The 18,365-nt window shown below is 38.6% G+C and overlaps 1 pseudogene; it reads right to left on the bottom strand.

The window, feature by feature from the left end:
- Positions 1-15,873: 15,873 nt before the first annotated feature.
- LOC129475679 (small ribosomal subunit protein eS1-like) lies at positions 15,874-16,711 on the bottom strand (annotated as a pseudogene).
- Positions 16,712-18,365: the final 1,654 nt, after the last annotated feature.

Here is an 18,365-nt window from a genome sequence, read left to right as displayed (position 1 = left end):
AAAAGCCCTCTGACAAAATTCAACAGCTCTTCATGCTAAAAACTCTCAATAAACTAGGTATTGATGGAACATACATCAAAATAATAAGAGCTATTTATGACAAACACACAGCCAGTATCAAACTGAATGTCAAAAGCTGGAAGCATTCCCTTTGAAAACTGGCACAAGACAAAGATGCCTTCTCTTGCCACTCCTATTCAACATAATATTGAAAGTTCTGACCAGGGCAATCAGGCAGGAGAAAGAAAGAAAGTGTATTCAAATAGGAAGAGAGGGAGTCAAATTGTCTCTGTTGGCAGATGACATGATTGTATGTTTAGAAAACCGCATTGTCTCAGCTCAAAGTCTCCTTAAGCTGATAAGCAACTTCAGCAAAGTCTCAGGATACAAAATCAATGTGCAAAAATCGCAAGCATTCCTATACACCAATAATAGACAAACAGAGAGCCAAATCATGAGTGAATTCCCATTATCAGTTGCTACAAAAAGAATAAAATACCTAGGAACACAACTTACAAGGGAGGTGAAGGACCTCTTCAAGGAAAACTACACACCACTGTTCAGGGATATTAGAGAGGACACAAAGAAATGGAAAAACATTCCATGCTCATAGATAGGAAGAAGCAACATAGTGAAAATGGCCATACTGCCCAAAGTAATTTTTAGATTCAATGCTATCCCCATCAAGCTACCACTGACTTTTTTCACAGAATTAGAAAAAACTAATTTAAATTTCATATGGAACCAAAAAAGAGCCTGCATAGCCAAGACAATCCTAAGCAAAAGGAACAAATCTGGAGGCATTGTGCTACCTGACTTCAAACTATGCTACAAGGCTACATTAACCAAAACAGCATGGTACTGGTACCAAAATAGATGTGTAGACCAAGGGAACAGAAAAGAGGCCTCAGAAATAACACCACACATCTACAACCATCTGATCTTTGGCAAACCTGACAAAAAAAAGCAATGGGGAAAGAATCCCCTATTTAATAAATGGTGCTGGGAAAACTGGCTAGCCGTATGCAGAAAACTGAAACTGGAACCTTTTCTTACACCTTATACAAAAATTAACACAAGAGGGTTTAAAAACTTAAATGTAAGACCTAAAACCATAAAAACCCTAGAAGAAAACCTAGACAATACCATTCAGGACATAGGCATGGGTAAAGTCTTCATGACTAAAACACAAAAAGCAATGGCAACAAAGCACAAAATTGACTAATGGGATCTAATTAAACTAAAGAGCTTCTGCACAGCAAAAGAAACTATCATCAGAGTGAACAGGCAACCTACAGAATATGAAAAAAATTTTTCAATCTACCCATCTGACAAAGGGCTAATATCTAGAATTTACAAGGAACTTAAACAAATTTACAAGAAAAAAACAAACAACCCCATCAAAAAGTGAGCAAGGAATATGAACAGACACTTCTCAAAAGAAGACTTTTATGCAGCCAACACACATGAAGAAAAGCTCATCATCACTGGTCATCAGAGAAATGCAAATCAAAACCACAATGAGATACCATCTCACACCAGTTAGAATTGGGATCATTAAAAAGTCAGGAAACAACAGATGCTGGAGAGGATGTGGAGAAATAGGAACACTTTTACACTGTTGGTGGGAGTGTAAATTAGTTCAAACATTGTAGAAGACAATGTGGCAATTCCTCAAGGATGTAGAACCAGAAATACCATTTGACCCAGTGATCCCATTATTGGGTATATACCCAAAGGATTATAAATCATGCTACTATAAGGACACATGCACATGTATGTTTATTGCGGCACTATTCACAATAGCAAAGACTTGGAACCAACCCAAATGTTCATCAGTGACAGGCTGGATTAAGAAAATATGGCACATATACCCCATGGAATACTATGCAGCCATAAGAAAGGATGAGTTCATGTCCTTTGCAGGGATATGGATGACGCTGGAAACCATCATTCTCAGCAAAATATCACAAGGACAGAAAACCAAACACCGCATGTTCTCACTCATAGTTGGGAGTTGAACAATGAGAACACATGGACACAAGGTGGGGAACATCACACACCGGGGCCTGTTGGGGGGTGGATGGCTAGGGGAGGGATAACATTAGGAGAAATACCTAATGTAAATGATGAGTTGATGGGTGCAGCAAACCAACATGGCACATGTATACCTATGTAACAAACCTGCAAGTTGTGCACATGTACCCTAGAACTTAAAGTATAATAAAAATAACAATAATAATAAATAAAAATATAAAGGAATGTTGAATATTGGCTCCCACTCTGCTAGCCTGTAGGGTTTCTGTCAAGAGATCTGCTGTTAGTCTGATGGGCTTCCCTTTTTGGGTAACTCGACCTTTCTCTCTGGCTGCTCTTAACATTTTATCCTTCATTTCAACCTTGGTGAATCTGATGACTACGTGTCTTGGGGCTCCTCTTCTCGAGGAACATCTTTGTGATGTTCTCTGTATTTCCTGAATTTCAATGTTGGCCTGCCTTGCTAGGTTGAGGAAGTTCTCCTGGATAATATCCTGAAGAGTGTTTTCCAACTTGGTTCCATTTTCCCCTCACTTTCAAGTACGCCCATCAAACGTAGGTTTGGTCTTTTCACACAGTCCCATATTTCTTGGAAGCTTTGTTCTTTTCTTTTCACTCTTTTTTCTCTAATCTTGTCTTCTCGCTTTATTTTATTAATTTTAACTTCAATCACTGATATCCTTTCTTCTGCTTGATTGATTTGGCTATTGAAGCTTGTGTATGCTTCACGAAGTTCTCGTGCTGTGTTTTTCTGCTCCATCATGGCATTTATGTTCTTCTCTACATTGGTTATTCTGGTTACCAATTCATCTAACCTTTTTTCAAGGTTCTTAGCTTCCTTGCATTGGGTTAGAACATGCTCCTTTAGGTCAGAGGAGTTTGGTATACCCACCTTCTGAAGTCTACTTCTGTCAATTCATCATACTCATTCTCCATCCAGTTTTTTCCCATTGCTGGCAAGGAGTTGTGATCCTTTGGAGGAGAAGAGGCATTCTGGTTTTTGGAATTTTCAGCCTTTCTCTGCTGGTTTCTCCCCATCTTTGTGGTTTTATCTACCTTTGGTCTTTGATGTTAGTGACCTATGGATGGGGTTTTGGTGTGGACATCCTTTGTGTTGATGTTGATGCTATTCCTTTCTGTTTGTTAGTTTTCCTTCTAACAGTTAGGACTCTCTGCTGCAGGTCTGTTGGAGTTTTCTGGAGGTCCACTCCAGACCCTGTTTGCCTGGGTATCACCAGCAGAGGCTGCATAACAGCAAATATTGCTGCCTGATCCTTCCTCTGGAAGCTTCGTCCCAGAGGGACATCCACCAGATGCCAGCCAGAGCTCTTCTGTATGAGGTGTCAGTTGGCCCCTACTGGGAGGTGTCTCCCAGTCAGGCTACATGGGGGTCAGGGACCCACTTGAGGTGGCAGTCTGTCCATTATCAGAGTTTGAACGCTGTTCTGGGAGAGCCACTGCTCTCTTCAGAGCTGTCATGCAGGGACGTTTAAGTCTGCTGAAGCCGTGCCCACAGCTGCCCCTTCCCCAAGGTACTCTGTCCCAGGGAGATGGGAGATTTATCTATAAGTCCCTGTCTGGGCCTGCTGCCTTTTGTTCAGAGATGCCCTGCTCACAGAGGTGAAATCTAGAGAGGCAGTTGGCCTTGCTGAGCTGCGGTGGGCTCCGCCCAGTTCAAACTTCCCAGAGGCTTTGTTTACACTGTGAGCATAAAACCTCCTACTCAAGCCTCAGCAATGGCAGACACTCCTCTCCCAATCGAGCTCCAGTGTCCCAGGTTGATCTCAGACTGCTTCACTAGCAACAAGAATTTCAAGCCAATGGATCTTAGCTTGCTGGGCTCTGTGGGTGTGAGACCTGCCAAGCCAGGCACCAGAGGGAATCTCCTTGTCTGAAGGTTGTGAAGACCATGAGAAAAGAGCAGTATTTGGGCAGGAGTGTACTGTTCCTCCTGGTACAGTCTCTCACGGCTTCCCTTGGCTAGGAAAGGGAAATCCCCAGACCCCTTGTGCTTCCCCAGTGAGGTAACACCCTGCCCTGCTTTGGCTTGCCCTCCGTGGGCTGCACCCACTGTCCAACAAGTCCCAGTGAGATGAACCAGGTACCTCAGTTGGAAATGCAGAAATTGCCCATCTTCTGGGTCAATCTCACTGGGAGCTGCAGACTGGAGCTGTTCCTATTCAGACATGTTGCCAGGACCACCCCACAAACTTCAATTTTTAAAAGAAAAAGTCCACTATTTGGCACATGACTTTACTGCTCAAGAGAATTCCCTCTCACCTGAGAGGATAAAAACTATTCAAAGTTTTCCTCAACCTACAACCAAAAGACAATTAAGAGGCTTTCTTGGACTTACAGGATATTGCAGATCCTGGGTTCCAAATTTTTCCTTAATAGCTTCACCATTGTATGAGCTCACTAAAAATCCTGTACCAGAGCCTTTACCTCAGAAAGATAGTCATGAGCAGGCTTTTAGCCTAATAAATTTGGCCTTACAACAGCCCCCAGCTTTAGGACTTCCAAATTACACTAAACCTTTCAACGTGTTTGTTCATGAGCATAACAATCAGGCATTAGGAGTCCTTGCTCAAGAACATGGTGGTAAACATAAACCTATTGCATACTGTAGCCTGCAATTAGGCCCAGTCACTAAGGCATATCCTAATTGTTTAAAAGCAGTAGCAGCAGTGGCCAACCTGGTAGAAACTTCATGAGATCTGGTTTTAGAAAATGAACTTAATTTGCAAGTTCCACACACTGGGGAAAGTCTATTAAATTCCAACTGAACCCAGCATTTTTCAGTGAGTAGACTAACATCTTACGAATTACTTCTCCTATCTTCTAATCTCCATCTAAAACACCATAATCTACTTAATCCTGCTACTCTGTTACCTCTGCCTGACGATGGTGAAGACCATAATTGTGTAAGTGTAATGTCAGAAATAGTGGCCCTTGTATTGATTTGCAAGATACTCCACTGGATGATCCTGAATTAACACTTTTGGTTGATGGGTCTTATGCCAAAAACTCAGAAGGAAAATATCAGGCTGGATATGCTGTTACCATGCAAAATGAGTTAATAGAGAAGAAAACTCTTCTTCAATTTAGGTCAGCACATCCTGCAGAGCTTTTTGCCCTTACCTGAGCATATCATATAGCTAAGGACAAGTCAGTAAATATTTGTACAGATAGTAGATACGCTTTCAGAGTAGTATATTATTTTTGCATGATGTGGAAACTGTGAGGGTTTCTTACCACTACTGGGACCCCCACCAAAAATGGGCTCCAAGTAGATAAGCTCCTTTCTGCTATCCTGTTACCATTGCAGATTGCTGTTATTAAGATTGAAGCTCATACGTGTAGAACTGAACTTGAATATCAAGGAAATGCTTTAGCTTATTTTTTATGCCAAATCAGCTAGTGCTGAAACTGTCAAAATATGCAATCTGAATAAATTCCATAAGATTAACCCAAGCCAAGTTCCAAACCATGTGATGCACATGATTTTGAAAAACAAAGTTGGTATCTAAAACAATGTAAATTTAATGTGAAGTGAAGACTCACAGAAGGCCTGGACAGCTGCCTGGTCCTTCCTGAGTCTTTGAAGCTTCCATAATTGAAAGCTCTGCACTCCACAACTCATCATGGAATAGAAAAAATGATACAAATTATGAAAAAATACTGGTGGAGTGACTGTTCCAAAATTGCCAAAATGGTTTATACTCTATGTTTGACTTGTCAAACTCATAATCCTGGAAAAACAATCAAAACTTTGGTTGTATATTTCCACCACTTGATGGACCATTTGAGCATTTACAGATAGACTTCATTCAGTTGCCACCCTCAATGGGGTATTGTATGTTCTTGTAATAGTTTGCATGTTTTCTGGTTGCATGTTTTCTGGTTCCATGTAGGAACGCTGATGCTGTGATTGCAGCTATGAAATTAATAATTTTGAAAATATTTTTCCTTTATGGGGAATCCTTCTAAAAATCTGCAATGATAGAGGAACTCATTTTACTGGGCTAGTTTTAAAACAGTTAAATAAGATGTTACTGACACAGTGGCATATTAAAACTGAAATTGGCAAAGTTAACTGAATCAATTGGGTTGCCTTGGCCAAAGGTATTACATTCGGCTTTAATTGCAATAATATACACTCCCATTAGAAAACATAAATTGATCCCTTATGAAATAGTCACTGGAAGGCCTATGTCCCCAATAATAGCACCTCATGCTTCTTCTGCTCTCTTAAACTCTGATATGACTAAATACTGCAAGGCTTTAATACATTATGCCAAAGTATACTTCCGCCCAATAAAGGAAGCTTTTTGAGATCCACCAACTGAGCACAATCAAACCCTCCATGGTCTGGAACCAGGAGACTGGGTCTTCTGGAAATGATATCAGAGGAAGACTGCTCTTAATCTTGGTTGGAAGGGACCATATCAAGTTCTTCTCACCACGCACACTGCAGTGAAGCTTCAGGGCCTTGAGCCTTGAGTCCACATCTCACAACTCAAAAGAGCCCCTTCAGACTCCTGGAACTGTACATCTGTTGAAGACTTTAAGGTAAAGCTGACTAGGAAAATCTCTCCCAAGAAGCAGATGGCATCCTAGTTGTAGACAGCTTTCCCAAGATCAAGATCACAGATCAACACTTCTCTACCATCATGAAAGCCTTATGTGTTTTTCTGTTTTCTTCATTTTTTTGCCCTAATCCTTTCCTTTTCCCTATAGGAAAATCCATGGGACCATAATCAGTGGATGGCTCTAGCTCAAACTTATGCTCTAGCACAAAAGCAGAGTAATTGTTGGGTTTGTGGGCTAATGCCAAAAAATCAGGAAACGATTCCCCTGGTGCCAGTGCCCCTCTGCGTTCCCAATGAGAATCACCCTGAAACTCCAAAGGAAGAATGGAAATTTATTCTTGATATTCTAAACATCACTGCTACTTGCTTTCCTACACTCACTGAAAACAACACTTTAACTTTTTCAATTGATAACTCGATCATTACCAAATATAAAAAACCAATCCAAGTGATGTCTGCAGAAGATATATTGTGCTTCCAGGCATCATGCACTCAAGATTTGGGAATTACTTATGTTGGTACAAGTGATTGCTTGTATAATGTAACCGGATTAAATCCAATTAGGTCTCTTTTTACTAGATGTGGTTATACACTCTTAGAACCTGCTATAAACAGGCAGCAGAAAGTAAATTTCCCACTGAACATTGTTCAGGAACTATGCGGATTTATGGTCGAACATACCTGAAAGATTCCTGCTCAAATGCAACTAGGTGACCCTATTTTCCAACCCCTGAGGGTCTATATTGGGTCTCTGGAGAATCTGCATATTCTATTCTGCCACCTCGTTGGTTTGGTTCATGTTATTTGGCCTGGGTTGCTCCTGCCTTTCGAATAGTTTCCCCTGAAAATTCTCATGGTAGCCCTTATAATCGGAGGCCAAAACAATCAATAACTGAAATTAGCACTAGCCTTGAAATAGATGAGGATAAGCAAGCTTCTACTGAGGAAAGATTCCATTGGGGTTCCTGGGGGCTCACTCTTGGTGGTAGTGGGGTACCAGTTGTGTAGAATTTAAAGCTAATTTGTAAATTGGGAAAATTCTTGGATTTTGTAATCAATTAAACCTCCCAGGGTTTCAGACATGTAGAAGTTACTCTTAGAAAGGTAGATGACAACATACATATTCAACAAAAACACTTAATGAAACATCATGCAGCTTTAGATCTTTCTTTTTCTCAAGCTGGAGGCCTATGTTTGTTCTTCAACAAAACTGAATGTTGTACTTATCTCTCCCCTGATTTCGTTACTACAGAAAGGTTAATTAAAATGGTGGCTGATACTGCTGTTTCCTTAGACACTGCCACCAAATACATTTAAAAAATCTCTCAAGAGAAAGGAACCCATGATGTGTTTATAGGAGCAACTAACAGTTGGTTTGCAGGCATCCTAAGTGGTGGATGGCAAGCTTGTGTTTTCCAAGGGTTTCTGATGTTTATATATTTTTTAGTAGGTTTCCAAGTTATTATGACTTGTATTACCAAGGTAATAATGAAAATGAGTACCTCTTTAAGTCAAGCTACTTTACAGCGAACTATGGTCCTTAATCATTATCATACTACAAAGGAAGACTCTGACAAATTAGACCCTAATACTGTTAAACTACCTATATTGTCTGAACCTTGCCTTGGCTAATTTGGTTTGGTTTGTTTCATAAGAACTCTTATTAAGGAGTACGCCCTGGCATTTTGATAGTATCCTCTTGATAGTCATAATGATAGTCCCCCGTCATGCTGTATCCTCTCAAGTCTTAAATGTTTTGTATACAGCCATCCATTGAGAGTTGGATGGTCTCACTCCAACTAGGTCAGCAAGAACATAAAGAATCATTTAGCTGTGACTTGTGAATTTCATATTAACACCAAAGAAGACTTGTGAGACTCCAAACTGAAACTAAAGAAGACTAATGAATTCCACACTGAGACCAAATAAGTTTTTATGATGGTGGCAGAGAGTGGCATCAATGCCTAAAGTTTTGGCCAATCTCTATAAATTGACCAAAAGTGGGGAATTGTTAAAGGGAACTAAATATGGCCTGAGAAGGACTCCATACTTCTATAATTGAGTGCTTGTGGATGAACCATAACCCAGCTTAATAAGCAGACAGAATTGAAAACCTAACTTAATAGTATGGATCTGTTATAATAGCTGAGTGTTGGCCAATCCCAGTGGCCATACTTCAATCATTCATAGACTGCTGAGTGTTTAAACTACGTTCAAGTAAGGCAAACACCGAGCTGTAACCAATCTCACTGTTTCTGTACATCACTTTACTTTTTTGTCTGTAAATTTGTTCTGACCACGAGGCACCCTGGAATCTCTCTGAATCTGCTGTGATTCTGGAGGCTGCCTGATTTGTGAATCGTTTCTTTTCCTCACTCAATTAAACTCCATTAATTTCAACTTGTCTGAGGTTTTCTTTTAACAGAAGTGAGAGAGAAGGGAGGGAGTGACCAGGTTCTTTTTAAAAATCAGCTCTGCTAGGAACTAATAGTCTGTTTGTGTTGATATAAAGGAATACCTAAAACTGAGTAATTTATAATGAAAATAAATTTATTTGGCTCATGGTTTTGCAGATTGTATGAGAAATAAGGTATTGGCATCTGGTGAGGGCCTCAGGCTGCTTCCACTCTTGGTGGAAGGCAAAGGGGAGCAGGTGTGTAGAGATCACGTGGTGGGAAGTGAGAGCAAGAGAAGGGAGGGAGGATGCCAGGCACTTTTTAACAACCAGCTCTGAAAGAAACTAACAGAGCAAAAACTCACTCATCTAGTTTGCCTTCAACTCTGAGGTCCTTTAATCTATTTATGAGGGATTTGCTTCCATGACCCGAACACCTCCCACTAGGTCCTACTTCCAATATTGGGAATCAAATCTCCACATGAGGTTTGGAGGGTCAAATGTCCAAACCATAGCAGGAAGTGACACAGCAGCTAACACATATGGGAACTAGAAAGCCCCAAAGCAGCAAACAGTTACTCACTGGAAATTTTAGTAAACTAATTTGAGAATAGCAGCTGAGACTGGGAATGCTTCCAATTTTCAGGGGAGTTAAGTGATCCGTAAAAAGGTTGAAGAAGTTGAAACAGTCTGCGCCCTAACAATTCTTGAAAGTAATCATCTGAAACTCCCAGGACAAGGCCCACATTGAGTAAAATCCCCAAAATTGACCAGGAGATATTCCAAAGACAGAAGAATCTCCAAACTGAGCGAAAGAGAGAAAGTCTAAACTAAATTGAGGTTAGAGTAAAGAAGCAGAAGTTTTCAAAGAAAGGGCAATTTTCAAAAATAATTTTGTGAAAACAACAGAAGGAACTCTACAGCTCTGAAGCTAGAAAAGCTCTTGCTACCCACCCTTCCTATCGAAAGCTCAAAAAAATAATGGCATATTGAAACAAGCAACAGAAAAGTATTGTGGATGAATCTCATACAAGATTGCTAGAGAGAAATAAAGAGTGAATATGAAAAACAGAATAAGAACTAACAGAAAAAAGTATATCAGGAAGGCATTCCCACAAAATAGATTAAAATTATAATCTAATATTTCAAGATAAGCTAAAATACATTAAGAAAATTATATAAAATATAAAATAAAGACAACTCAGAAAAATGAGACAATAAAACTCAGAAAAGAATTAGAAATTAATCAAAAGTATTTCAAAAATCAATTCAAAATTAGAAGACACGCATAGGTGATATTGAGAAATAGAAGGTAAAAAGTAGGAAGATTTTTACTTTACTAATTTTTAAGTTTTCAATGAAAAATAGAAGTCGCTGTGTTTTCAGAGTAAAAATAATCTTAAATATTTATTTCAGTGCCATCATAACTTACTAAGCACTTACGTGGCTTAGATACACAGTTTAACTTTAGGAAAATCTTAGTAAATACATCACTGATTCTTATATCAAATAACATAATTCTTAATACATTCTTGCCTTATATAAAAGTCAGTGCTTTATGACCTATGTAATTTTCTGCATACTGTTTCAAATAACTACAGGCTTTGAAAATTCAGAGCTTCTTAATACTATAAAAAAATGTTAAATATATAAGCATTAGAAGAACTCCAGTTTTTTTCCTTTTTTTCCTTTTTTATTATACTTTAAGTTCTGGGGTGCATGTGTAGAACATGTAGGTTCATTACATAGGTATACACGTGCCATGGTGGTTTGCTGCACCCTTCAATTCATCATCTACATTAGTTAGTTCTCCTAATGCTATCCCTCCCCAGCCCCCCACCCCCTGACAAGCCCTGGTGTGTGATGTTCCCTTCCCTGTGTCCATGTGTTCTCATTGAAGAATTCCAGTTTTTAAGGAGAAAGTCAGAAGCTAAGTAAACAACTTCTGAATAAAAAAGGGACAAGAAATATTTAAGAGAAAGTGACATATATAGGAGATGGCAAATAAAATCCTACATTCACATGAAAGGAGTCACAAAGAAGAATTTTTAAACATAAGTCCAATATATCCTGTTTCTCCTGCTGAATATAAGTTAAAAATTTGAAACAACAACAAAAAGTAACTATATGAAGAATCTGGAAAGTAAACAAAAACAAGCAAACTGGGAAGTGTCAAAGTGAATAAATAATCCATATATAGGGAGTCATTCCATTTTTTTTTTTTTTGCTTTTATCTTATATCTTTGACTCATATGGGTTGCCCCATTTGCAGAACAGCCCAGCAGCATCTCAGGAAGCTAAAACTCTGAGAGAAATAATGTCTTTCTGGCCAGAGAACAAGGAAAAGAAAATTCTTCAGGCTGAAGAGAGTGGGAGGGGAGACAGCTGAAGCGAGGATCTTCTAATACTGTTTATAAACCTGCAAAAGGCCTGGGGTTATTTCAAAGCTGCGTAAATGTGATAGAAACCCAAATTGGCATAAGCAAAAGCTTTTATTACTAAACTGAATATTGACACCACTATCCAAAAAGTGTGATGACAGAACTTACAGTATGAACCTAACTGTATTGATGGCCTGCTGAAACAAATGTTCACCAGAGAGTTTTTTTTTTAATTGACATATAGACTTTTTTTTCTTTTTGGTGTATTTTTCTATGAGTTGTGACAAATGCAGAGAATGGTGGAACCACCACCACAGCCAAGGTACTGAACAGTTAAGTAACGTACCAAAATATTTCCCTGTGTTGCTTTTTATGGTCAAATTCTCCACCCACCCTTAGCCCTTGTCAGATCTGTTCTCCATCACTATAGTTTGCCTTTCCAAAATATCAAATAAAAAGGATCATACAGAATTTATCCTTTTAAATCCAGTTTCTTTCCTTAAGTACAGTGCAATAGAGAATTACCCAAAAATGAACTACTTGGGAGTAAACCTTTTAAACATGTTTGCAGAATGTGTGTGTGTGCATATATATATATACACAAACATATATATACACACACACACATGCGTGTTGTATAATATATATATATGTTGAAAACTACAAAAGACTTGAAAGAAATCTAAGAAGATACATATGAAAGGATAGCTTTACCAAGTTTATATTGGGAGACTCAATACTGGTGGTAAGATGTCAATTTTCCCAAATTGATCTTTAGATTCAATGTAATTGATCAAAATTCCAGCAAGGTTTTGCAGACACCATCAAGCTGATTTTGAAATGTACATAGAGAATTTCCATTTTGGGCCAAGACGAAGTAACAGAAAGGAGATTTACTCTCCTACATGAAACAACTAAATCAATAATCAAAGTGTATTAAACAATAGTTTCCAAGATTTGAGGCATCAGGCAACAAAAGACCGTGATCCCTCAGAGAAGGAAAACAAATAAGATGAGCCTTATAATTTCCACTACAATTTATATACAAAAAAGTTGTTTGTTTATGGTGTAGAGTTCTAGGAGTTTTGACAAATACAGCATACAGCCTTCAGTGTTTCCAAGCTGAATTGCAGGGAGGGAAAACCCAGTAAAACCTTAATTACCCAGCTATAGAAACTATAAAAATAAAACATAGAGAAAAAAACTTTTAAAACTGAACAGAGTATCACTGAATGGTAGGATTATTCCAATCTATATACACAAAATTGGAACACCACAAGGAAAGGATAGAGAGGGAAAGGCAGAAAACAACAAATAAGGACATATGGAGTAATATCAGGTAAATAGAAATAAAATAACAACAAAGCAAGACTCACAATTTTGACACCTAATTCAGAACAAAAACCTCAAAAAGAACAAGGATGCTTTAAAATGTAACTAAAATTCACAATGTTATGATAATATCTTTATTATTACTACTATTATTATTTGTATACACAATGGGAGCAACAATTTAATAAAACAGAAACTATAAGGGATACAAGAAGTAATAGAAATAAGAATTAATAATAGAGGACTTTGGTACACCTCATTCTGTTCAGTACATATCAAGTGGAAAATATAGTAACAATGCAGAACAACTAAACAGGATAATCAATAAAATATATGTAATATAACTTCAACTCATAAACCACACTCATAGAAACTGTACTTTCTTTTTAAATGACCATAAATCATTCACAAAACTACCCATATTTTAGCCCCAAAGAAAATCTCAATAAATTTCTAAGAATAAATATTATACAAACTGCATTCTTTGACTATAATGCAATAAAACAAGAAATTAACAGTCATCCCACCACCAAAAAATGGTTTTTCTACCTAGAAAATTAAGACAAAACATAGTACTAAACAACCTTTTAGTCAAGTGGGAAATAGAAAGTAAAATGACATAATGTATTAAATTTAATAATAAAGAAAACATGAAATATCGAACCCTATGTTATATGGCTAACCAGATATCAGATGAAATTTTATAATATTAAATACCTATATAAAAACACCAACATCAATAAAAATTAAAAATAAATTAATTAAACACTTTTCAAAAGGCTAGAAAAGACAGATAAGATGGCCGACTAGATACAACCAGGAGAAACATCTGGAAGAACAACAGGAAGACTGGCACACCCTAAGCAGAGCTTTGGAGGGAATGCATTAAGAGTGGATGAAAGAAAGACACAGGTGTTGTTCTAAAGCAGGAAGAAGCTAGAAACCCTGCCTGGGGCTAGAACACATCAGGACTCATTCCTGGCCCTCAGTGACTCCTGGGGAAGGGGTGAGTTGAGCAGGCAAGAAATGACAGATTCTCCCCACGGATATCTAGAATCTTGACAGCTGGAGATCCCACAATCCCCACAGACACTAGAGCTGGCAGGCAGATTTGCTTAAGGAGGTGGTAGGGACAGAACTCCAGCTGATGTAGAACCCAGGGGTCTTGGTGTGGGAGCATCTGTAGTGAAGCACGGCTAGGGATGCCCATCCCCTAAAGCTAGTCTTGTTCCCCTCAGAGACTTTAGCTTCAGGGGAACTGTTGGACTTGAACAAAGCAGGAAAATCTGGTACATGAGATGGGGCAGGTCCAACCTGTGCACAACCCTGTCTGCTGGCCTCTCCTAGGGCCCCAGCCTGAACATGGTTGCTTGCAGTGCAGCCTCAGATACTGAGCCTGGGTGCCTCCTGAGGGCTTATATTATAGCTCCTGTGCTGGCAGAGTGTGCCTGACTGTTGGAGAGCTCCAGCCCCATGGCCATCAGTGCCTCACTCCCACACTGACACTGCTACTAGTATGAATCTGCACACAGAACCCAGGGTCCCTTCACCCCACCCTGTACCACCCCTGCCACCAGCATGAATGGGTGCATGGAGAGCACCAGCCCTGAACCCACCAGCTCCCTACACCAAGCTGACACCATCACCAGGGTGAACACATGCACTATGCTAGAGCCCCACCCCACCATGTGCTGAACCACCACTGCCATCACTGTGAATGCCCACATGGAGGCCAGCACCACCGTGCCCACCAGCACAGTTGACAAGCATGCATCCTACCACATTGATGTTGCTAGCACATGCATATGAGCACAGATCCCACTGGTACTGCCCAATGAAGCATTTTGGCTGATACCACCCATTAGAGCTTTGTAACCAGCAGTCCAGGAACACCTTGGCCCCGCCAGTGCAACAGGCCACTAACCTGAAGAGCCAGAGAACAAAGCTGGGATCTCAATACCAGGCCTGCAGAGTTAGAGCACACAGTAGAGGAGTTTTGAGCTGAGCCTTGGTTCTCTAAAATCTTGCATAAATGAAGCCAGTTGACTAAACACATCTTATACCACAATCAAACGTCCAAGGACACCAAACAAAATTAAAAAAAAAAAAAAGACAGCAACTTCAAAGACTGAAGGAACATTAGCCCACAAAAATGAGAAAGTACTAGTGTGAGAACATTGGCAACTCAAGAAGCCAGAGTGTCTTCTGAAATCCAAACAACTGCACTAGTAACCCAACAATGGTTCTTAACCAGGCTGAAATGGCACAAATATTAGTAAGAATATAAACAGAAACAAAGATTATCAAGATTCAGGATAAAGTCAAAACCCAAACCCAGGATTCTAAGGAATTCAGTAAAATAATATAAGATAAAAGACAAAATGGTTGTTTTAAGAAAGAACCAAACTGATCCCATAGAGCTTAAAAACTCACTTCAGGAATTTCAGAATACAATCACAAGTATTAATAGCAGAATCAGCAAATGTGAGGAAAGTATCTCAGAGTTCAAAGACTGGCTTTCTAAAATAACTTAGACAAAAATAAAGAAAAAATAAAGAAGAATGTATAAAACCTCTGAGAAACATGAGATTGTGTAACGCAACCAACTCTATGACTCATTGGTGTCCCTGAAAGAGGGGGAGAGAAAGCAAGCAACTTGAAGAACATATTTCAGGATATCATTCATGAAAACTTCTCCAACCTCATTAGAGATGCCAACACTTAAATTCAGGAAATGCAGAGATTCCTGTGAAATACTACACAAGAAGACCATCCCCAAGACACATAGTAAACAGATTCTCTGAGGCCAAAATGAAAGAAAAAATGTTAAAGGCAGCTAGAAAGAGGGAGAAGGCCTACTACAAAGGAAACTTCTCAGGCTAACAGCAGACCTTTCAGCAGAAACACTATAAGCCAGAAGAGATTAGAATCCTATATTCTGCATTTTTTTTTTTTTTTTACAAATAACACTTTTATTTGCCACTATTTGAAGTCTGAACTTTAAACAGATTCTTGGACTGGTGGTTCATATCCATCAGCTCGTTCAACTTTAGCACCTGTCTTGTCCCCAGTGGCTTTTTTTCCAGAACCAAGCTGTCAGATTCTTTTTAAAAAAAGAATGTTCAGAAGCAAACCATCACAAATAGCACTTTTTATTTGCCACTATTTGAAGTCTGAACTTTAAACAGATTCTTGGACTGGTGGTTCATATCCATCAACTCGTTCAACTTTAGCACCTGTCTCGTCCCCAGTGGCTTTTCCAGAACTACTGCCTTCACAATGAAGCTCCATGAGCTTTCCCAATTCAGACTTGGGCTTCTTCAGCATTTTTACTTTTCTAACTAAGACATCATGAAAGGATAAATAGATTGGCAAGCCTTTTCTACATCTTTTCCAATGCTGTCTGGAATCAATTTATTGACCACTTCTTTCAAGTCATTTGTCTGCACCTCTCGGGTCATGATTTCCATCATCTTCTTCTGGATTTGGCGGACCTGTTGGTGCTGAGCATAAGAGGTCTTCCATATCTGATTGTTACATTTTTTAGTAAAACCAACACTGAACAGATGAAGCAAGTAACCATCGGTAGTCTTGACATCAACATGAGCTTCAATCATTGTCTGCCATTTTTTGACTGTGGAACACATTTTGTCACAGGTAAGATCCATGCCATGGAAGTTAGTCAGGCAATTTTTACCCTGAACATCTTCAGTAATCAGCTTGAATTTTCTAAATGCAACTTCATCATTCTGCAAATCAGCAAGACTCACTTCAAACACACGACCCTTGAGACCATCAATTGCAATTTTGGTTCCTTGGGTCCTGGTGACAAGCATCTTTCCAATATTTCTTATATTGAACATAGCAGGTGCTTTCACATCATACCAATCTTTCTTAGAAAATGGATCAACCACTTTCTTCTTGGCTCCCTTTTTGCCACCTTTCGTAATGTGCTTGTTCTTGCCAACTGCCATGATGCTAGTCAGAGAGCCAAAAGGGGCTCTGCATTCTTAAAGAAAACAACTTTCAACCAAGAATCTTATATCCACCAAACTAAGATTTATAAGTGAAGGAGAAACAAAATCATTTTTAGACAAACAAAATCATTTTTAGACAAACAAATGTTAAGGGCATTTGTTACCACCAGACATGCTTTACGAGGTCCTGAAGGAAGTGCTAACTATGGAAAAGAAAGGCTGTTTCTAGCCACTACAAAAATATACTTAAGTACATAGTTCATTGAAACTATAAGGCAGTCACACAAACAAGTATGCATAATAACCAGCTAAAAATAGGCTGGCAGTATCAAATTCACATATATCTATGCTAACTTTGAATGTAAATGATCTAAAAGTCCCCAGTGAAAGGCACAGAGTAGCAAGTTGGATAAAGAAGCAAGAACCAACAGTATAGTGCCTTCAAGAGACCCATCATACATGCAATGATACCCATAGGCTCAAAGTAAAGGGATGAAGAAAAATCCAACAAGAAAGTGGAAAACAGAAAAAAGCAGGGGGTGCTATTCTAATTTGAGACAAAACAGATTTTAAATCAGTGAAGATCAAAGAATACAAACAAAGACATTACATAACAAGAAGACCTAACTATCCTAAATATATACACACCAAACACAGGAGCACTCAGATTCAAAAAGCTTATACACTTCTGGTGGGAATGTAAATTAGTTCAGCTACTGTGGAAAGCAGTTTGGCGATTTCTCAAAGAACTTAAAACATAATTATTATTAAACTCCACAATTCCATTATTGGGTGTATACCCAAAGGAATATAAATTGTCCTACCATAAAGACACATGTACGCTTATGTTCATTGCAGCAATATTCGCAATAGCAAAGACATGGAATCAGCCTAAACGTCCATCAATGGTAGACTGGATGAAGAAAATGTGGTACACATACATTATGGAATACTATGCAGCCATAAAAAAGATTAGATCATTTCTGTTACAGCAACACGGATGGAGCTGGAGTCCATTATCCTAAGTGAACTAATGCAGAAACAGAAAACAAAATACTTCATGTTCTCACTTACTAGGGGGAGCGTAACATTCAGTACATATTTACATAAAGAAGGCAACAACAGACACGGGCCTACTTGAGGGTGGAGAGTGAGAGGAGAGATGATTGAAAAACTACTTATCAGGTACTCTGCTGATTACCTGAGTGATGCAATAATTTGTACATCAAACCCCTGGAACATACAATTTACCTATATAACAAACATGTACATGTACCACTAAATCTGAAATAAAAGTTAAAAGGAAAGCAAGAAAACAGAAACGAAGTAAACTAAGAGGAAATGGAAAAACTTAACTAATGTGAAGCAGAAATCAATGAGTTCGAATAAAAATGGTAGAAATAATAAATAAATCCTAAATGTAATTCTTTTTAAAAAGTCACAAAATATGCTAGCACATGACACAGTTAATCAAATCAAATATGAAAGAGAGAAAGCTGAAATATACAAAATTAGAAATTACAAAAGGGAAATAAACTAAAATAAAGGAACTCTTTTTAAATCATGTAACTACTTTGCATAATTTTGTTCAAGTAAGTTTGAAAACTGAGATAAATCTGGGGTCAGGACCACCTTGTGGAGCCTTGGGATT

This window comes from Symphalangus syndactylus, chromosome X (assembly GCF_028878055.3).
Source record: "Symphalangus syndactylus isolate Jambi chromosome X, NHGRI_mSymSyn1-v2.1_pri, whole genome shotgun sequence".
NCBI classification, from domain to species: domain Eukaryota; kingdom Metazoa; phylum Chordata; class Mammalia; order Primates; family Hylobatidae; genus Symphalangus; species Symphalangus syndactylus.
This window is presented reverse-complemented; position numbering and strand designations above follow the sequence as displayed.